The sequence below is a fragment of the Rutilus rutilus genome, assembly GCF_951802725.1.
Source record: "Rutilus rutilus genome assembly, chromosome: 5".
Lineage (NCBI taxonomy): Eukaryota > Metazoa > Chordata > Actinopteri > Cypriniformes > Leuciscidae > Rutilus > Rutilus rutilus.
Genome location: NC_140213.1, coordinates 48,710,083 through 48,730,087, shown reverse-complemented (window position 1 = coordinate 48,730,087; position 20,005 = coordinate 48,710,083). Strand labels below are relative to the sequence as shown.

Genomic DNA, 20,005 nt, shown 5'->3' with positions numbered 1-20,005 from the left:
TATAAATCTGGGACAGATATAAATCTGGCACGAGGCAGAAAAAAATAGATCATTTTTATTTTGGAGTGCATTGTGCGTTTAAAATTGACTACGGTTTTATAAAATGCAGTGGATACTTACTAGTGATGGACTTGTTTCTCTGTTGGTGCCTGTTCTGCTCCGTAAACATTGGTCCAATGCTTGATCTTAAGAAAATGTAAAAAGTGTGTTAATGTGTGTTAACAGACTATTGATCTGGGTGACATAGGACCATTTTTTATGTTTTCCTTAAGTGTTAGGCTATATAAATCTGGAGAACCCTTACTAACATTAACCATGGTTTTGCAACACTAACTAAATGGTAATAAATTATTGTAATCAATCCACCATAAAAATATTGTTTCTACACTTTACTATAATAAAAACCATGGTTAATTTAGCAAAGGACCCTGGGAACATGTCCTAAAAAGAACAGCTCATCCAAAAAATAGACTCTCTATCGTTATTTACCGGTACTCCATGTTGTTCCAAAACTGTATGAATTTATTTTGTATAACCTTAATTAAGATATCTTGAGAAATGACTTCACTGTTTTGTTTTGTTTTTTTTCATAAAATGGGTTCCAATGTTGTTTAATTCCCAACATTCTTGTGTTTCAGAGAAGTAAGTCATACAGGTTTGAAAATAATTTCATTTTGAAAGGACATTTATGTTATGTATAAAGACACAATGTTCTCAGTTCCCTCATTGTAAAGCTCCTATGCTGAGGTTTATTTTATTTTATTTTTTCAAAATGTTGCAAGTAAAATGTTCTAATTGTGTTAACTTGTCACATTAGAAGAACGTTTTATGAAGAACATTCAACATCTCATCTCTCAATGATATCCTCAAAACATTTCCCTAACGTGACAGAGAGAATGTTCTTCTTTTGTTATCATGAAACATTGGGACAATGTTATATTGAGATCATTGTACAACTTTAACTTTAGCAACATTCCCAAAATATGCTCAAAATGTTGCAAGTAGAATGTTCTTCTTTTGTTATCATGAAACATTGGGAACATTTGTTTCCATAAAATGGGTTCCAATGTTGTTTTATTCCCAACATTCTTGTGTTTCACAGAAGTCATACAGGTTTGAAAATAATTTCATTTTGAAAGGACATTTATGTTTGGGTCAGCTAGGCCCATAAAAAATCATATCAAGAAGACAGGTACAATTTTGACTGGAGGGTTTGGACCAGTGTGCCTTTGAGCAGAGTTTACATGTTCTGCCTCTATTTCACGTGTATTTTACTATGACAATACTCACCGCAACTGAAGATCATGTGGCTGGATAATTTATTCCCAAAATTCCTGGATAATGGGAAACACACACATACAGCAATATTATTAGCTATTTGTATTTACTTACTAAAAGAGACATAAAAAGCTTGCAAATTTTTTACTCACCAGCTCAAAAACATATTATGATGATGACTCATCATTTTGACGGTAACGTTAGGCCGATATCCCGCGATCATTCAAAAGCCTAGTTTTCATAGTGTGGTTCGAGTTCCTCTCTGTATAAAGACACAATGTTCTCAGTTCACTCATTGTAAAGCTCAGACTATGCTGAGGTTTATTTATATTTATTTTTATCAAAAACTAACTTAGCTGACAATATTTAGCCTAACGTTACACATGCAGCCTGAAACATTGACATAATATCGATATTGCTCTAGTCGCATTTAAAATTAGCTTCTCAATTTAACACACTATATTTTGATGTAGCAGAATGTATTTTTATATAAAATAAAGTTATTTACCTTCCGCAGATTGCAATATGTCCGTTACACGTAGGCTACGTTGTTAAAATTCGTTGTCCATTTACATCCCGCAACTCGCTCAAAATAAAAATGTAACAGTACGATGCAAAATAATCCATGTTTTAAACAATGTAAAAGCCACAGAACCGAAGGAGGCTAGTACTGAAGATCCTCCCGAGCAGCAGCAGCGCGCACACACACACACACTCTCACTCTAACAGACGAATATTCAAACTTCAAACTTGACCAGTAAAAGGCGCGCATAGCTGCCATTGGCCAGATTCCTGGATGACAGTCTGAATAGCCAATCATGCTCAAAACAACTCGAAGAGACAGCCAATAATGTGGTAACATTGCAATTACAGGAAAAGATTACATGTTTTAAAAGAAAGAATATGAAAAAAATGTGCACGGCTATTTATTTAGTTGTATTTGTAAGCTGGCTGTTATATTTAATCAATTGGTTAAATGGTGTCTTCATTGCAGTGCATGATAAAAAAAAAATAAACTTACAATAACATATAAATAATAATAATAAATTACACAAATAATATATACCATGTATAACAACATATATTTACCACTGCTCTGCCAAACAGCAGTTTAAAAGAGCAAACATATTATATATTAAACAGAGCAAACATTGCATATGTAGGCTATTCATATACAATTCTGTATACCTACCTACATGAAAAACTAATGGATTGGTATCATGGTAACATTAGAGTTACATTCATGTGACCCATAATGATCCTTTTGCACTTTAACAAAATATTGACCTTTCCTTTAGAAACACTCTTATGCCTAATAATGTCAACTTGCTTTTCACCCTGTGTGGCACAGTTACACAACCTGTTGGTTTAGGGTAAATCCTCTGTCCAACACAACACTTTGGTAACATTGGCATAATTCTATACAAGTTGCAACATATACCCCGGGTTTCACAGGCAAGGTTTAAGCCTGTAGTCCCAGACAAAAATGCACGTTTGAGCTGTTTTACCTGAAAGCAACTTGCACTGACATATCTTAAAATATGTCAGTGCCATTGTTTTGTCTCAAGATGCACACCAGTAATGTTTCTTTTTCTTTTTTCTAAGGCACATTTTTAAAAGCTAATTAAATGCACTAAGGCCTAATCCTGGCTTAATCTAAACTCTGTGAAACCGGGTCTGGGTTAGAAATTAAGGGTTAAGGTTAACCCTAACCCTAACCCTTGTCTACAGACTTTTATTTAACAGCATGGATACTCCAAGGTGTTGACTGCAGTGGTTAGGCCTTTAGCGTTGATACAGGACGAATAACTTCTTACTGTGACAGTCTGTAATGTATTTTAGCAAAGAGTGTTTGTATGGATTGTCCCTAATTAAGCTAGAGCTATTGGTGCATTCAAGTCATGTCATAAAGATCGTATTTACAAGTTGAACGCCACCACAATGATGAGAATATGAGTAGGAAGCTCAGGATTTTCTTTAACCCTGATCTTGAAGAGTTAGGGGTGTGTCAGTGGGAAACATTGTGGGATACCACTATACTTAGGTATTTAGCAGTGACAATGAAGTAAGCTAATGCCTGCACAAAATATGATAGCATTAATATGTAACAGTATAATATGTGATGATAAAGTTTACAGTGGCTTCATTAATTTAAAACATTAAACAAAATTGTAAAACCTCATGAATACAAACTTCCCAGGAGGACTTAAATGCACCATATGTTCCATCGTGAACCCTGTTGGCCTGCTGTCTGACCAGCAAGCTCAATTTAACAATAATTGTGTAGTTTGATTGCTAAATGTTACATTTAAAATGTTCTAGTGTTGTTAACACGTCACATTACAAGAATTTTTTTTAAAAACACTCATCATCTCAGGTCTCAGTGATATCCTCAAAACATTTTACGAACGTTGATTTGATAATGTTCCTCCTCTGTTATTATGGAACATTGTGCCAATGTTTTACTGAGAACATTATATAATCTGTTATCTCAACAACATCCTCAAAACATCCTTAAAATGTTGCAATTAAAATGTTCTAATTGTGTTAACACATAACATTACAAGAACGTTTTATAAAGAACATTCAACATCTCATCTCTCAATGATATCCTCAAAACATTTTCCTAATGTGACAGAGAGAATGTTCTTCTTTTGTTATGACAAAACATTGGGACAATGTTATATTGAGATCATTGTACAAACTTTAACTTTAACAACATTCCCAAAATATCCTCAAAATGTTGCAAGTAGAATGTTCTTCTTTTGTTATCATGAAACATTGGGACAATGTTATATTGAGATCATTGTACAAACTTTAACTTTAGCAACATTCCCAAAATATGCTCAAAATGTTGCAAGTAAAATGTTCTAATTGTGTTAACTCGTCACATTAAAAGAACGTTTTATAAAGAACAATAAACATCTCATCTCTCAATGATATCCTCAAAACATTTTCCTAATGTGACAGAGAGAACGTTCTTCTTTTGTTATGACAAAACATTAAGACAACGTTATTTTGAGATTATTGTACAAACTTTAACATTAACAACATTCCCAAAATATGCTCAAAATGTTGCAAGTAAAATGTTCTAATAGTGTTAACTCGTCACATTAAAATAACGTTTTATAAAGAACATTCAACCTCTCATCTCTCAATGATATCCTCAAAACATTTTCCTAATGTGACAGAGAGAATGTTCTTCTTTTGGTTTTATGAAACATTGGGACAATGTTATATTGAGATCATTGTACAAACTTTAACTTCAATAACATTCCCAAAATATCCTCAAAATGTTGCAAGTAGAATGCTCTTCTTTTGTTATCATGAAACATTGGGACAATGTTATTTTAAGATCATTGTCCAAACTTTAACTTTAACAACATTCCCAAAATATGCTCAAAATGTTGCAAGTAGAATGTTCTAATTGTGTTAACTCGTCACATTAGAAGAACATTTTATAAAGAACAATAAACATCTCATCTCTCAATGATATCCTCAAAACATTTTCCTAACGTGACAGAGAGAACGTTCTTCTTTTGTTATGACAAAACATTAAGACAACGTTATTTTGAGATTATTGTACAAACTTTAACATTAACAACATTCCCAAAATATGCTCAAAATGTTGCAAGTAAAATGTTCTAATAGTGTTAACTCGTCACATTAAAATAACGTTTTATAAAGAACATTCAACCTCTCATCTCTCAATGATATCCTCAAAACATTTTCCTAATGTGACAGAGAGAATGTTCTTCTTTTGTTTTTATGAAACATTGGGACAATGTTATATTGAGATCATTGTACAAACTTTAACTTTAACAACATTCCCAAAATATTCTCAAAATGTTGCAAATAAAATGTTATAATTTTGTTAACTCGTCACATTAAAATAACGTTTTATAAAGAACATTCAACCTCTCATCTCTCAATGATATCCTCAAAACATTTTCCTAATGTGACAGAGAAAATGTTCCTCTTTTGTTTTTATGAAACATTGGGACAATGTTATATTGAGATCATTGTACAAACTTTAACTTTAACAACATTCCCAAAATATGCTCAAAATGTTGCAAGTAAAATGTTCTAATTGTGTTAACTTGTCACATTAGAAGAACGTTTTATAAAGAACATTCAACATCTCATCTCTCAATGATATCCTCAAAATATTCTACAAATGTGACAGAGAGAATGTTCTTCTTTTGTTTTTATGAAACATTGGGACAATGTTATATTGAGATCATTGTACAAACTTTAACTTTAACAACATTCCCAAAATATTCTCAAAATGTTGCAAATAAAATGTTATAATTTTGTTAACTCGTCACATTAAAATAACGTTTTATAAAGAACATTCAACATCTCATCTCTCAATGATATCCTCAAAACGTTTTCCTAACGTGACAGAGAGAACGTTCTTCTTTTGTTATAATGAAACATAGGGACAATGATATTTTGAGATCATAGTACAACTTGTTATTTCAGAAACATTCCCAAAACATCTTTTGAATGTTGCAGTTAAAATGTTATATCTTAGTTTTCATATAACGTTATAGGAACATTTTTTTAAATGAGAAAACATCCTTAAAATGTTCGGTAAACATTACATTCAAATGTTTTCTTTAGAACATTAACCAAACTTGTAGGGAATGTTAGCGAAAGTTCTGAGAACGTTCCCTGCTAGCTGGGATACCGCATGGGCGTCGGTTTGGTTTGAAAAGTGCTGGGTACAATGACGCATTCAAACAGACGCCCATGTATATATAAGAATGATACTTTTAAACATAACACTAAACCGCCAATAGGTGTCGCCAGACGGCCGTCTTAATGAGCGAGTCAATGATTCATTCGTTCAAACGATTCGTTCAAATGACTGAGTCATTCCTGATTGAGACAGATGTTTATGGATTGATCATTGAATATTTGAGTCAACCGATTCGTTCAAAACGAATTCATATATACTCGTGTATATATATATATATATATATATATATATATATATATATATATATATATATATATATATATATATATATATATATACCCAGCCATGGGCGTCGGTTTGAATGCGTCATTGCACCCAGCACTTTTCAAAGTGGGCATGGGCGTCGGTTTGGTTTGAAATGTGCTGGGTACAATGACGCATTCATTTTTTTTTCTCTTTCGCGCACATTTCAAACCAAACCGACGCCCATGCGGTATATAGGCTATAGGCTATATGTGCTGGGTGCAATGACGCATTCAAACCGACGCCCATGCGGTATATAGGCTATAGGCTATAGGTGTGTTCGACATCGGCTGCGGCTGGATGTATCCGATCGGCGAGAGTAGCCGCGTGCAGGCGGGGAGGAGCTGCAAACGGAGATGTGAAGTCGGACACTTTCTGGTTCCCGTAGTGACCGCTCACGTGGTGTTTGCATACTTTACCACAGCTGAAGTGAAATAAATGCAATATTTGCCAAATAATGTTTCAGAGACATTTTCATTCAATACTTTATGTATGTCCTGCTTCACACAGCGTCTGTTTGAACAAGAATAAAGTTCAACATAAGCTACTATCAATGAAGTGGAGTCTACGTTTTTTAATCAGTTTTACTTTGATAAACATGACACAATATAACATCACAACTACATGAAAAGAGTGTTTACTGTTATAAAAAACTGATTTGTGCGCTTTAGAGGAACTAAAGGTGTTTGAATAAACACGCAACACATGTGATCGTTGTCATGCAATGGATTTGGCCAATCGTGGAACAGCTGTGTCGTCATCAGAGCTCCTGCAGCCCAGTGCAGTCGCTCTTGAGAAGCTGCGCTGGCTGAGTTCTCCGGCTACTCTCGAATCGGTCTCGCGGTACTTTGATGGCATACGTCACAGTCACGTGGCGTCGGCGCTGGATCAAGTCGGACAAAATTTCTAACCGGCATGCACTGCTTCAAGTCAGCCGCCGATCGGTCTGCACAGAGCTGCATGAAGTCGAACAAGCCTTATATGTGCTGGGTCATGGGCGCCGTATAGGGGGGAAAAGTTAGGACGATTCCAAGGGCCCCTGACTGACAGGGGCCCCAACAAATAAGTAAAAACTAATTTAAAAAAATATATATATTATACACTATACAAATCATCATCATTAAGTATATTTCAAATAATTATACAATGAATGATGTCTTTGATTTTACTTATTTTGGCAATAAAAGTTAAATATCCCCATTGATCAAAAAGTAAACTTTCATTTTGACCGACCACCCCCCTGTATCTGCATGAAATGGTTTGGTCCTGCGTTAGCGTGCGCGGTGTTTGTGTTTAGTTAAGGCCTCATTATACTTCTGCGTCGGACCTACGCCGGAGCCTATACGCCGTAAGCAACGTGTTGGTTTTAATTTATACTTCTGTGTCGTTGTCCGTGTTGACGCGCACCTAGGGAGCATGTGAAACCCCGAGGGAGGGGTTCTGGCAGACCAATCACAGCGCTTGTGTCCGCATAGAATTGACGCGTTGTTACATTTTTGGAGAGGTGCACGTCAGGGTACGCCGTAGGGTACACGCGCTACACACAGCCTACGACGTAGCTACGGCGGCAGTTCGACGCAGAAGTATAAATAGGCCTTTAGTTGTAGTTGCAGACAGTTAAGGCCTCATTATACTTCTGCGTCGGACATACGCCGGAGCCTATACGCCGTAGGCAACGTGTTGGTTTTAATTTATACTTCTGTGTCGTTGTCCGCGTTGACGCGTACCTAGGAAGCGTGTGAAACCCCGAGGGAGGGGTTCTGGCAGACCAATCACAGCGCTTGTGTCCGCGTAGAATTGACGCGTTGTTACATTTTTGGAGAGGTGCACGTCAGGGTACGCCGTAGGGTACGCGCGCTACACACAGCCTACGACGTAGCTACGGCGGCAGTTCGACGCAGAAGCATAAAACAGGCTTTAGTCGATGCGATGCGTCAGCAACACAGAGACCACAATGTTGCATAGTAAAAGAAAATCTGGTTTTCAAAAAAGGAAAGACAAAAGAAAGGGTGTCAATCTGTAACCCAGTTTTTCACCAAGAAAGGTGGGTAGCCTTTAGTCTGTGCGTGGTATTAACCTGTTGTCCATACATAGTGAAATAAGCTAGCTAGTGTTAGCCTACATTTCATCAACATTTAATCAGTGCAGGGAAACGTTTAGCAAGATATTCATATTAAATCATTGTCCATGCCCCTGCAGACTTAACAACAGACGAGTCAGCAGCACCCCAGTCTCCCCATAACTACCCCCCCTCCCTGTCCCAGTGAAGAAGGTGAGCAACACTGTGGTAATGACTTAGCATCATTCCAGGGAGTCTGTGTGGGGTTCCCTGACTGTCTCTCTTGCTCTTTTTACCATAACAAAAAAAGAAAATGAAAATGTATTAATGACAGAAATCAAACACAAATTATTTTCTCACATAATGACCATTATGACATAAAACAACAACAACCTCCTGTCTGTACTGGATGCAGTTAGAAACAATGAGTAGCTTACCTCAACCTGCGTGTGTTACAGACAATATTAAAATAATCCAGTTTGATGCGTTCATTTAGACTGAATTTTGGCCATTAAATGACATCTATAGATACAGACTTTATTATTCCCATCATTCCAAACCTCAAAACCTATTGATTTAGTGATCACTTGATCTGTTTTGTAGCACTATAATAACCCTGGTGTGGAAATTCCGTTTTACACGTCAACTTTATTTTGTTGTTGGCATAGCCTATATGTGCAGTTAAGTTAAAAAATCTGCTGTTTTCATTGTTTTGATATGATGATGTTAGTTTATTTTAATTAAAAAGTTAATATATGTTTAGTTTTTTCTTCTTTTTTTTAAATCTGTCATTAATTTTACAATAAAAATACATTGAGACTGTAAAGGATTGCCTTAAGGACATTTTTATGTTGGCTTTTAATCTTGTATCAAATAGTGAACTGCATACTGTATGCAGACTTGCATTTACACAGCATAAAATATTGTGCTAGTACTAGTATTGAACTACAAGAAGCAAAACAGTTGCAAGCCTTTGATTAGGGTTATGTAAAGCTTTTGATGGGACAGTTAGGTCCTAGAGATGTGGTGACAACAGCTGCGCGGAGGGGGCCCAATTAGATTTTTTTGTCATGGGGCCCAAAATTCCTGGCGGCGCCCCTGTGCTGGGTGCAATGACGCATTCAAACCGACGCCCATGCGGTATATAGGCTATAGTCTATATGTGCTGGGTGCAATGACGCATTCAAACCGACGCCCATGCGGTATATAGGCTATAGTCTATATGTGCTGGGTGCAATGACGCATTCAAACCGACGCCCATGCGGTATATAGGCTATAGTCTATATGTGCTGGGTGCAATGACGCATTCAAACCGACGCCCATGCGGTATATAGGCTATAGTCTATATGTGCTGGGTGCAATGACGCATTCAAACCGACGCCCATGCGGTATATAGGCTATAGTCTATATGTGCTGGGTGCAATGACGCATTCAAACCGACGCCCATGCGGTATATAGGCTATAGTCTATATGTGCTGGGTACAATGACGCATTCAAACCGACGCCCATGCGGTATATAGGCTATAGTCTATATGTGCTGGGTACAATGACGCATTCAAACCGACGCCCATGCGGTATATAGGCTATAGTCTATATGTGCTGGGTGCAATGACGCATTCAAACCGACGCCCATGCGGTATATAGGCTATAGTCTATATGTGCTGGGTGCAATGACGCATTCAAACCGACGCCCATGCGGTATATAGGCTATAGTCTATATGTGCTGGGTACAATGACGCATTCAAACCGACGCCCATGCGGTATATAGGCTATAGTCTATATGTGCTGGGTGCAATGACGCATTCAAACCGACGCCCATGCGGTATATAGGCTATAGTCTATATGTGCTGGGTACAATGACGCATTCAAACCGACGCCCATGCGGTATATAGGCTATAGTCTATATGTGCTGGGTGCAATGACGCATTCAAACCGACGCCCATGCGGTATATAGGCTATAGTCTATATGTGCTGGGTGCAATGACGCATTCAAACCGACGCCCATGCGGTATATAGGCTATAGTCTATATGTGCTGGGTACAATGACGCATTCAAACCGACGCCCATGCGGTATATAGGCTATAGTCTATATGTGCTGGGTGCAATGACGCATTCAAACCGACGCCCATGCTGTATATAGGCTATAGTCTATATGTGCTGGGTACAATGACGCATTCAAACCGACGCCCATGCGGTATATAGGCTATAGTCTATATGTGCTGGGTGCAATGACGCATTCAAACCGACGCCCATGCGGTATATATAGTCTATATGTGATGGGTGCAATGACGCATTCAAACCGACGCCCATGCGGTATATAGGCTATAGTCTATATGTGCTGGGTACAATGACGCATTCAAACCGACGCCCATGCGGTATATAGGCTATAGTCTATATGTGCTGGGTACAATGACGCATTCAAACCGACGCCCATGCGGTATATAGGCTATAGTCTATATGTGCTGGGTACAATGACGCATTCAAACCGACGCCCATGCGGTATATAGGCTATAGTCTATATGTGCTGGGTACAATGACGCATTCAAACCGACGCCCATGCGGTATATAGGCTATAGGCTATATGTGCTGGGTGCAATGACGCATTCAAACCGACGCCCATGCGGTATATAGGCTATAGTCTATATGTGCTGGGTACAATGACGCATTCAAACCGACGCCCATGCTGTATATAGGCTATAGGCTATATGTGCTGGGTACAATGACGCATTCAAACCGACGCCCATGCGGTATATAGGCTATAGGCTATATGTGCTGGGTACAATGACGCATTCAAACCGACGCCCATGCGGTATATAGGCTATAGTCTATATGTGCTGGGTACAATGACGCATTCAAACCGACGCCCATGCGGTATATAGGCTATAGTCTATATGTGCTGGGTACAATGACGCATTCAAACCGACGCCCATGCGGTATATAGGCTATAGGCTATATGTGCTGGGTACAATGACGCATTCAAACCGACGCCCATGTATATATATATATAGGCTATGTACATAATAAATAAATATATATATATATATATATATATATATATATATATATATATATATATATATATATATATATATATATATATATATATACAGTACCAGTCAAAAGTTTGGAAACATTACTATTTTTAATGTTTTTGAAAGAAGTATCTTATGCTCATCAAGCCTGCAGTTAAAAAAAAACAAAAAAAAAAAAAAACAGTAATATTATGAAATATTATTACAATTTAAAATAATGGTTCTCTTTTTAATATATTTTAAAATGTAATTTATTTTTGTGATGCAAAGCTGAATTTTCATCAGCAAGTACTCCAGTCTTTGGTGTCTTATGATCCTTCAGAAATCATTCTAATATGATGATTTGATACTCAGTTATTATCAATGATGGAAACAGTTGTGCTGTTTAATATATTTTTTTGGAATACTTGTTTCAGGATTCATTGATGAGTAAAACGTTAACAGCATTTATTCATAAAAACAGCATTTATTCAAAATAAAAACATTTCTAACAATATAAATCGTTACCATCACCTTTTATCAATTTAACGCATCCTTGTTGAATTAAAGTACTAATTTCTTAAAAAAAAAATAGTTATTGTTCCCAAACTTTTGAACGGTAGTGTATATTGTTACAAAAGATTTCTATTCTAAATAAATACAGTTCTTTTTAACTTTTTATTCATCAAATAATCCTGAAAAAAGTATCTCAGGTTATAAAAAAAAATATTAAGCAGCACAACTGTTTCCAACATTGATCATAAATCATCATATTAGAATGATTTCTGAAGGATCATAAGACACCAAAGACTGGAGTACTTGCTGATGAAAATTCAGCTTTGCATCACAAAAATAAATGACATTTTAAAGTATATTAAAAAAGAGAACCATTATTTTAAATTGTAATAATATTTCATAATATTACTTTTTTTTTTAACTGCAGGCTTGATGAGCATAAGAGACTTCTTTCAAAAACATTAAAAATAGTAATGTTTCCAAACTTTTGACTGTTACTGTATATATATATATATATATACATGGGCGTCGGTTTGAATGCGTCATTGTACCCAGCACATTTCAAACCAAACCGACGCCCATGCGGTATATATGAAGAGTTCAGATGCAAAAGCCTCTAAGTGCCATCTGAAATTTTCTTCTAGAATGATCATTTTTATCAAGCTCGTATATTTAAGTTCAGTAATTTCACTTAAATGGCAATGCAAATGATCTATTAATTGTCATTTAAGTGAAATTACTGAACTTAAATATATGGCTTTTGCATCTGAACTCTTTATATATATATATATATATATATATATATATATATATATATATATAATATTATATATATATATATATATGTGTGTGTGTGTGTGTGTGTGTGTGTGTGTATATATATATATATATATATGACGCATTAATTTTTTCTCTCTCTTTCGCGCAGCGCAGGTCATGTTTTGAAAGACGATGTCCTGTAGCTTACTAATGTAAATAAATACAAATGTAGGCCTATACAAAAATGTGATGATGTCCGACTCGTTTTATGAAGAAGCCTTAAGTTTTCAAAAAGCATTGGATATATGACCCACTATTTATATACACACACACACAGTAATGAATGAGTAATACTGGTAATAATGAGTAATGAAGTCAAACCTGAGTGTGGAAGTCTTCCCTCTCTGTATCTTCAATTCGGTTAGGAGCCGCAAATGAATGTTCTCTGGCTGCTGTCTCTATTTATAAGGTTGTGACGTGGAATGCTGTTGTCTTGTTTATTTATTTTTTTATTCATGTGACGGAAGAAAGAAAGTGAAAGTGTTTTAGTGTCAGCTGATTTGAGCTGAGGTTAACTCTTGTATGTACATTTTTCTTTTTTTATTTCTGTCTTTTTATGTGTTTATGTTAATAATAATGCTTGTTTTTAATTATATATGTGACAGTGATAGAAAAGTTATTTGAATTAAATGTTGAAAAACTTGTTGTCATATTTCATTTTACGTGTTTTCAAGTTTCTGTTTTCCATCCTGACCAGTCTAAGGGGACAAGTTGTAAAGAACCCAAGTGCAGTTTATTTAACAAAACCAAACATGAAACAAAAACATGACATGAAAACTAAAAATAAAGACATTAACTTACATAACAGTAGACACATGGCAAACATGAGGGCTTAAATACACAGACTAATGACAAGACTTTGTCGCTATTTTTAGCGGCTTTTCAGGCCCCTTTAGCACATTTTTTCCAAAAAAGCGACTAGTGACAAATCTAACGACTTTTTGGACAAACCTCAGTAACCTCCAAATGTTGTCAGTCCTGCGAGTGCGAGCTCTTGCTTTCTCCCTGCCGTCACTCTCTCTAGCTGCGTGCATCTACCCTGTTCAGTGAATGGCTGAGAGGAGCAGCGGCTCATTCTTCTGTTGAGTGCACGGCAGATGACAGACATGAACGTGTTTTTCACTGACTTTGACTTATCACTTATCTGCTTCTCTTTTTTTTGCTAAGATCCATCGTTATCTGGAAACGCACCCCTGTTCAGTTCCTGCACGCACTGAATCGTCTGAAGTGATTTCAATTCACACTCGACTCGGAATCGTAACAGGAAGATTGAACATCAAGAGCGTTGGATGAAGTGGCCGTGGACCTAACGTTACAGTAGGATACAGTCAAGTGAGAGCAAATCTTCAAATGCATCATATTTTTGCCAGCGATGAAGATCTTTATTAGTTGAACATCTTCGTAAGCTGTCTGTGAATGAATGATTCCACAGGACGATATATTCGATTTCATTTAACTCAGTTAATTAGCCTGACTTCGTCATACTCATATTCTAGTCAGAGCAACGGAGTAAATGACGCATGTTCTTCGTTCATATTTTCAACCAACAAAATGTCGCAGTCGCAGCTCTCTGTTCCTCCTTTAAAATGAATGCGCTGTGGATATCTTCTATAACAGACGCGATGGCGAAATCTACACATGATGTTTCATAAACAAAGTTCGGCTAAAGTAGGGTTCACCAATCTCGATCCTGGAGGGCCGATGTCCTGCAGAGTTTAGCTCCAACCCCAATTAAACACACCTGAACCAGCTAATCAAGGTCTCACTAGGCATACTAGAAACTTTTAAACAGGTGTGTTGGAGCTGGTTCCCAGTTAACACAGAACGTTCCCCTAATGTTATTTTTTGGTTATTTTTTTGGGAACCAAATACTTACGTAAGGGAAACGTTCTTTTTTGGTTTTATTTTTATGTAACAATAAAATAACGTTCCCAGAACGTTGCTGGGTGGTTACCATAAAAAATAACGTTCTGGGAACCATAAACTAACATTCTGAGAATGTTCTGGGTACCAAAAACTAACGTTATGGGAACCAAAAATTGTTAGCTGGGTTGGAGCTAAACTCTGCAGGACAGCGGCCCTCCAGGACCGAGATTGGTGAACCCTGGGCTATATGGCTACCGAGCCCACAGCCCTCTCCTCGGACAGCACGTCATATACGCATTTATTCTATCTGACTTATTTGTGTGAACTCGTAAAATCTCATATACGCATTTATTCTATCTGACTTATTTGTGTGAACTCGTAAAATCTCATATACGCATTTATTCTATCTGACTTATTTGTAAGTGTGAACTCGTGAAATCTCAATTCTCCAGCGGCAGTCATCTTTGTTGTAAACTAATTCAAATCAAGCGCTCTTTGAGTCAAGTCAAGTCAAGTCAACTTATCTTCATTTATATAGCGCTTTTAACAACGTAGATTGTTTCAAAGCAGCTTCACAGAGATAAGCGTATAATTTAAGGTAACAGAGATTGTTTTGGCTTTATAGCAGAGTTAAGTTATTTTCCATCTAAAGTTAGTTTTGATTGATTTGCTTCCGTCGGAACGATCATTTGTTATTAAATCAGGGGCCGCTAAGACGACACCATTCCCTCTACAAAGACTTTAAACGCGAACCTGTGAGAAACGCTGATGGCGTTCACATGCGCATTTAGAATGGGTTCTATAGTAATGTGCATTTGAAAATACGCAGGTTTGGAATTCCCTACAAGCCAAGCCTAAACAAAGTACTTGTCTTTCCTTATAAATTTTGATAAAGAATTTTATTTTTTATTTTGTTGCTTTGGGGTAGGAACGCGAAACGAATTTTCCCGACAACGCTTTATCTGTAGAGTGGTAGTGGGATCCTCCATAGGGAGTGACTAGTTGGCACTTCAGCACTGCGTTGTCATCGGTCCAGGCGAAGGTCCTTCGTCAGATCTGGATACGGCCTGGATCCAGCAGGCTGCAGGAAAACCTCGGGATAAACACAGACACTAAAATTAGCGTAGATGCCATTCTTCTCATGATGTAACGAGTACATCAGGATTTATGGGAAGTGTTCCCGGTTCCGGCTGACCTGGGCCGGGTTTCCCGATAACGATGTATCTTAGCTCTTAAGAGCGCTTTCTACGTGCAAAGTTACGAACGCTCGCAGCAATTCCACGAGCGTTTCCCAAAAATGCACTTAACATGAACGCGCGAGAACGCGCTCTACGTGCTACTTAAGAGTCGCTGTCCATTCGCGAAGTGCTGAAACATAACCTTATATGGAATCGTATTCTGAACGTTTAACCAAATAATTGTCATCTGTTGTGGATTAGCAATCAAGACAAGTTTATATAAAGCACCTACAGGCGGAGGCACTGACAAAAAAAAAAAAAAAAAAAAAAAAAAAAAAAGACGAAAAGATACCTTTCAAAAAGATTAAATTAATGTCCTTTTAGAGGAGATAGAGCGAAACAAAGATGTAATTTTTAGCAGATTTAAAGGATTTCTTTTATTTATTTATTTTCATTCATTTAATTTTGATTAAAATTATTAAATTATTATTATTATATTAAATTATTGAATTATTTCTATTTTTTTGTTTTGTTTTCTGACCTTTTTAATTATTTAATTTATACATTAATTTAACCAACAACAAAAAAAGAGTAATAAAGTGTACAATAAAGTACAATCAAAACCTTATATTATAATCACATAGGCTACATTTGAATAAAGTTAAAGGTGTAATCTGCCGTTTGTCCTGCAGGTGTCCTCATAAATCTGTCTTCTTACGATGAACTTGAGGATGTACGATTACTCCAGAGCACTCGTAGATCTACGAAGATTTTCAAGTGCTACTTAAGCTACGATGCTTTTGGGGAACAGACCTTAATATTAAGATCAGTCGTACGATCATTTTTACGATCAACTTAGGCTTACGATGCTTTTGGGAAACGCAGCCCTAATCTATGCAGCCTAACATTAAATTATAGAAGTCTATAATGTATTATGTGAATGCTAGGTCAAAGAGATGTGTCTTTAATCTGGCTTTGAACTGACAGAGTGTGTCTGCTTCCCGGACAATGGTAGGAAGACTGTTCCAGAGTTTTGGTGCTAAATAGGAGAAGGATCTACCGCCAGCAGTCGATTTTGATATTCTAGGTATTATCAACTGGCCGGAATTTTGAGATCGCAATAGACGTGACGGACTATAATGCGTTAAGAGCTCGCTCAAGTACTGTGGCTAAACCATTTAGTGCTTTGTAAGTAATCAGCAATATTTTAAAATGTATGCGATGTTTAATAGGGAGCCAGTGCAGTTTTGACAGAACCGGGCTAATATGGTCATACTTCCTGGTTCTAGTAAGAACTCGAGCTGCTGCGTTTTGAACTAGCTGTAGTTTATTTATTAAGCGTGCAGGGCAACCACCCAGTAGAGCATTACAATAATCTAGCCTTGAGGTCATGAACGCATGAACTAATTGTTCTGCATTTGTCAATGAGAGCATATGGCGTAATTTAGATATATTTTTAAGATGGAAAAATGCAGTTTTACAGATACTAGACACGTGACTTTCAAATGAAAGATTGGTATCAAAGAGCACACCCAGGTTCATAACCGACGACGAAGACTTAACAGAGCAGCCATCAAGTGTTAGACAGTATTCTAGGTTATTACGTGAGGAAGTTTTTTGTCCAATAATTAGAAACTCTGTTTTTTCAGAATTTAGAAGTAGGAAATTACGAGTCATCCAATTTTTTTATATCCGCTATGCATTCCGTTAATTTTGTGAATTGATAAGTTTCGTTAGGTTTTGAGGAAATATAGAGCTGAGTATCGTCATAACAGTGAAAGCTAATGCCATGTTTCCTAATGATATCTCCTAATGGTAGCATGTACAGAGTGAACAGCAGCGGTCCTAGTACTGAGCCTTGTGGTACGCCATACTGAACTTGTGATCGATGAGACATCTCATCATTTACTGCTACAAACTGATAACAGTCAGATAAGTATGATTTAAACCATGCTAGTGCATTTCCCGTAATGCCAACATAATGTTCTAATCTATTTAAAAGAACGTTGTGGTCGATGGTGTCAAACGCAGCACTAAGATCGAGTAACACTAATAGCGAGATACAACCACGATCGGATGATAGGAGCAAATCAATGTGACTCTAACGAGAGCAGTCTCAGTACTATGGTACGGTCTAAATCCTGACTGGAAATCCTCGCAGATATCATTTCTTTCAAGAAAGGAACACAGTTGTGAAGATACTGCTTTTTCTAATATCTTTGACAGAAAAGGTAGATTCGAGATCGGCCTGTAATTGACTAATTCTGTAGGATCAAGTTGCGTTTTTTTAACAAGCGGTTTAATCATAGCCAGCTTAAAGTTTTTTGGTACGTATCCTAGAGACAAAGATGAATTAATGATATTAAGAAGAGGATCTAGGACCTCTGGAAGCATCTCTTTCAGTAGCTTAGTCGGTATAGGGTCTAACATACATGTTGTAGATTTAGATGATTTAATGAGTTTAGTAAATTCTTCCTCTCCTATAGCAACGAATGAATCAAATTTTTCCTCAGGGAGACTACAATGCACTGCCTGATGTGATACTGCAGTAGACGGTTGCATAGTTATAATTTTGTCCCTGATATTATCAATCTTATAAGTGAAGAAGTTCATAAAGTCATTACTGCTGTGTTGCTTGGAAACTTCTGGGCTTGAAGCTTTATTTTTCGTTAGTTTAGCCACTGTTTCAAATAAATACCTATGTTTATTTTCTTCTAATAGGTTTGAAAAATAAGCAGATCTAGCAGCTTTTAAAGCCTCTCTGTAAGTAATCGAGCTCTCCTTCCATGAAATGCGAAATACCTCTAGTTTTGTTTTCTTCCAGTTGCGCTCCATTTTTCTGGTTGCTCTCTTAAGGGCCCGAGTGTGCTCGTTGTACCACGGTGTTGGACTATTTTCTTTAATCTTCTTTAAGCGCAACGGAGCAACTGTGTCTAAAGTGCTGGAAAAGAGAGAGTTAAAAGTTTCTGTTGTAATATCTAGTTCTTCTAAGCTATCTGGGATGCTGAGATGATGAAACTGATCAGGAAGATTATTAATAAAGCAATCTTTAGTGGCAGAAGTGATAGGTCTCACATATTTGAAACACGGAGTCGGCTTTGCAGCCTTGGCTCAATTAAGTTTACACGAGACTAGGTAATGATCTGAGATGTCATCGCTCTGCTGCAGAATTTCAACGGCATCAACATCTATTCCATGTGATAATATTAGATCTAGAGTATGATTACGACGATGAGTAGGTCCTGACACGTGTTGTCTAACTCCAATTGAATTTACAATGTCTTTAAATGCCAATCCCTTTTTCATTATCGATGTGTATATTAAAATCACCAACAATTAGTACTTTATCTGCAGTCAATATTAATTCTGATAGAAAGTCCGCAAATTCTTTGATAAAGTCTGTATGGTGCCCTGGTGGCCTGTATACAGTAGCCAGCACAAATCTCAAACGTGATTTATCGTTTACACTATATATTTTTACATTAAGCACCAATGCTTCAAAAGAATTATATTTAAAACTTGATTTCTTAGTGGTTTTGAAACTATTACTATAAATTACAGCAACACCTCCCCCTTTGTGTTTCAGACGCGGCTCATGTTTATAACAGTAATCTTGCGGGGTTGATTCATTTAAAGCAGGGGTGGGGAACGTTGATCCTGGAGGGCCATTGTCCTGCAGAGTTTAGCTCCAACCCTGAAAAAAACATTCAGCTGCCTGCAACTTCAGTAATCCTAAAGACATTGATTAGCTTCAGGTGTGTTTGATTAGGGTTGGAGCTAAACTCTGCAGGACAATGGCCCTCCAGGATCAACGTTCCCCACCCCTGATTTAAAGTAATGTAATCGTTTGGTTTTAGCCAGGTTTCTGTCAAACACAGCACATCTAGGTTATTATCTGAAATTATATCATTAACAATGAGTGCTTTTGAAGTAAGCGATCGAATATTCAGCAACCCAAGCTTTAGCATTTGCTCATCTGTATTACAGCTGTTTTTTATTTGTTGAACATCAATTAAATTTTTAACCTTAGATGGGTTAAAACGTTTTTTGGATTTCCAATTTCGGGGAACAGACACAGTCTCTATAATGATGATAGCTAGGTGAAAGAGGCTCTATGTGATAGGATTTATCTGATTTATCTGACCTTGGTGACGCGAGGCCGCTAGCAGACAGTCGGTTTAGCCAGTCTGTCTGCTTCCTGACCTGAGCCCCAGATTGTCATGTTTGAGCTCTAAGACTATGAGCCATATTACTAGAGAGAAGAGCAGCA

General features: G+C 37.0%; 2 protein-coding genes across 4 annotated transcripts in view; both read right to left on the bottom strand.

The window, feature by feature from the left end:
- Positions 1-13,387, bottom strand: part of LOC311290895 (interferon-induced very large GTPase 1-like) — a 31,995-nt gene extending 18,608 nt beyond the window's left edge. The window contains exon 1 of the mRNA XM_084409638.1: positions 13,013-13,387. The gene's annotated coding sequence lies outside the window, so the exon portion shown is untranslated. The remainder of the gene's footprint in view (positions 1-13,012) is intronic.
- Positions 1-20,005, bottom strand: part of LOC311290897 (uncharacterized protein) — an 88,128-nt gene that overhangs the window by 56,293 nt on the left and 11,830 nt on the right. The gene's annotated exons all lie outside the window — the stretch shown is intronic.